Source organism: Citrus clementina, unplaced genomic scaffold, assembly GCF_000493195.1.
Source record: "Citrus clementina cultivar Clemenules unplaced genomic scaffold, Citrus_clementina_v1.0 scaffold_1, whole genome shotgun sequence".
NCBI classification, from domain to species: Eukaryota; Viridiplantae; Streptophyta; class Magnoliopsida; order Sapindales; family Rutaceae; genus Citrus; species Citrus x clementina.
Genome location: NW_006263303.1, coordinates 17,544,339 through 17,547,796, shown reverse-complemented (window position 1 = coordinate 17,547,796; position 3,458 = coordinate 17,544,339).

Here is a 3,458-nt window from a genome sequence, read left to right as displayed (position 1 = left end):
GTCCGGCGTGCAGACCTCAAGTCCAAGGTTCCAAAATAATATTATATAAGAACACATCTCTAAAGTTCCAAAATGGTGTGTTCATTTGACAAAACACAATCCAAATTTCCAAAGTAATAGAAGGACTGCATCTCACAAACCACAACCAATCTTTCAAAGGATATACCCCTTTTTCATTTCATTGGGCAAGTTGAAAAACACACGTAGCATATCATGTTTGGTTTCCAAAATATCAATCGCATCTAATATTTCTTGCTCGCCTAAGGCTTCAATCTTACATATTTCATTATACAACTTAGCTTGTAAATCATATAATTCTTTGTCAGCAGTAGAAAGTACGCTCATCAAAAGAATAAGATATTGTTGTATAAAAAAAATATTCGCCAAGTAATATACTCTTACAAGCTAAAAGATGGGGTTAAATTTATTACCATGAGGGACTTTTATCCCATTTCTTCTAGTTAAGGCATCTTTTAGCACCCGCATATCATGAGTTGAACTTTCCCATCCCAGTATGATATATATAAATTGCAAATGTTGTGAAAAAAATCTCAAAACATTTGTTGCAATCTCATTTTTCCTAGTTCTATATCTTGGTTTATCGGCCTTCGAAAACATGAACTTTTATATAAGTGTCATCTAAAGCTCCTAAGTAATTCTACAATAAACTATTAAAAAAATTAATGAGTCAATCTACAAAGTATATTAGAGAAGACACGGATTAAACGAAATATTATACTTACCATAAACCACTCCCATTTTGGGTCTGTTGAGTTGTCTGTAATTGGCTCAGGTTGCTTCCAAAATTCCTTTTGACATCTAATCATTGCCCTTAAATACTCATGAAAACATTTAATAACTATTCTTTTGAATCTCTTAAAGTTAAAACCGACAACCCAATTTTTGACGTGATGTGCTAAGATTGACAAAAACATTGCAACCATCTCCTCTGGAAACACCCTTTTACTTCTAACCAAACTCCCTTTCTCACAAAAAAGCTTACATAATTTGAAAAATGTTTGTCTATCCATTCTTAATTGCGACAAACATTTTATATCACTTTAAAACATCAAGCCATGCAAATAGGACAGTTGTTGGTAAACTCTATATGCTGAATTTGGACTTTCCAACCTTTGTTCACAAGATAAGTAAACATAGGAATACATAGCAGCACACACAGCCATAATCATTTGCAACATGACAACTAGTTCTTGTATAGTTACAAAGATTTTCTATTTTCTTGCTAACAACCGAGTCATCCTATAGCTTAACAAAAAAGAGATCTAGATAAATAAAATTATAGCAAAGGAAAATATATTTTTATTTCTTTATGATGGAACCTCAACTAAATGGGCTAGAAAATATATTAACTAATCCATCAGTTATATAAAATAAGCCAAAACTAGCAAAAGGAAATGATTCTGCTACGTTTTATTGATCAAATCGAACAGCAGCAAAAACAATCTCTTTCATTCTCTTTCAATTAGTTTTCTATTAAAACACAGACAAAAGTAGCTAATGCTTGGATGCCGGAGACGTAAAAAGGGTCAAATTTTTGCTGTTATACATTAAACCGAGAATGTATCTGTCTTCCATCTACTTTAAACCTACCACCCTAATACTTTGACCTACAACATACAGCCCCCCCCCCCTTAAACTTAGCCTCTTGTCACAAAAGTTTCTCTTTTCAGTTAATTTTCTTGGTCCAACATCTAATCTTTCAATTTCATAAGCATTAGCATCTTTAGCTGTGGTTATAACAGTTGTATGCTAACAACCTCTGCCCGTCACATTCTATTAAAAATTTTAGAGATCTCAATTATACCCTTTTTGGTTTTCGTTCTGTAGAGCACATAGATATTTGAATATTTAAGCAAAAAAAGAAAAAAGAAAATTAGAATAGAGTTTTATCATGTCAATTGAATCAAAATTGATGAGCATGTAAGTAAAGCAGAACTTTTCTTTTTCATTCTATTAACATTAACCTATATGCTAAAAGTTTGTAGTATTTCATGTTACAAATTATAATCTTGCATTAACAAAAACTAAAGAAACAAAAAAAAAAGAAAAAAAAATTCCTTATACGTACCAAAATAATGGTGAAAGGCAAAAATTCTTCCCAATGCCAAAATAATAATAAGGCTAACTATTTTTCAACTTGTCATTGATCAAGTGTTTTCTCAACAGTCGCAGCAAGAGAAAATGATAACTTAAATAAGAAAATAAGGATAAAGTAGACTATGTGATTATCATGACTTATCTTTCCTAATATCATAAGTCAAACATGTGCATTAAAGAGTCAATATCTAATCATTATCTCCAAATAAAAATTGCAAAAAGTTTACATTCCAATATAAATATAAACTAATTATATTGCAAAAAGTTTACACTTGTTGAGTTTCATGTGTTGGTAACTATTGCAAAAAGTTTAAGGCATAATAAAAACTTCACCTACTGGAAAAGAAAACTTCCTCTCTTATTTTCACTTATTGACAAAGAAAATAAGCAAATCGATTCGATCAAATAATTTAATAAGCAATATAGGTAACACAGAGATAAATTATTGTGATTATAATCCCGCCTCATTAAACTCAATTTGTCAACCAAAATCGATTCGATCAAACAATTTAGTAAACAAATCTAAGCCAACCAATGGAAATCATCATACCTACATCACTATATGAGCATTTTTAAAACACAGTTTATGCTATGTTCTATATGAAATCTAAAATTCTATTACCGAAACAAATAATACCACTAAAAGTTAATCAATGTTATTGATTAATGACATATCATTGCATGTATGACTTAACAAAAACTAGATCAGCGACATGAATATTATTAGTGTTTAATTTTCAAAAAAAATTAGAGTATAAAACATTACCTTGGATGATTCGAAATCAACCAAAGAGAATTTAGCAGCATGGGTAGTGATTCCGAAGAGCTCTGATTGAGGCTAGTTCATGTATTCTCTTTTCGCTGGCACCGGTGACTTCTTCCATATGAAGAAATCGAGCAATGATTTTGGGATTTCACGAATTAGATTTTGGGATTTCACTGGTTAGGGTTGATGAACTTGGAATTCGATACCATTAGGTCCCTTTTATATATGGTACAATCGTAATATTTTATATTGCTTAAGGGCATTTTTGGTATTTAAAGGAGTGGGAGTGGGAATCTCACTCCCCACTCCAAAATTGAGTGGGCCCCATGGAGTGGGAATCCCACTCCCCCTTCAAAACTTGCAAGTAAATACTGGAATGGGAGGAATTCACACTCCTCACTTCCACTCCAGAAAGTAAACACAGCCTGAGTGTTTAGTTTGTAAAATGTGAAAATAGAGAGAACATATGCAATTGTAATGGAGAGAGAGAAAGAAATTAGTGAAATGTAATTTTGATTTTTAAATTTTTAATTGTTATTAGTGAAATTATTTTTTAAAATGGGTGTAAAGAAAA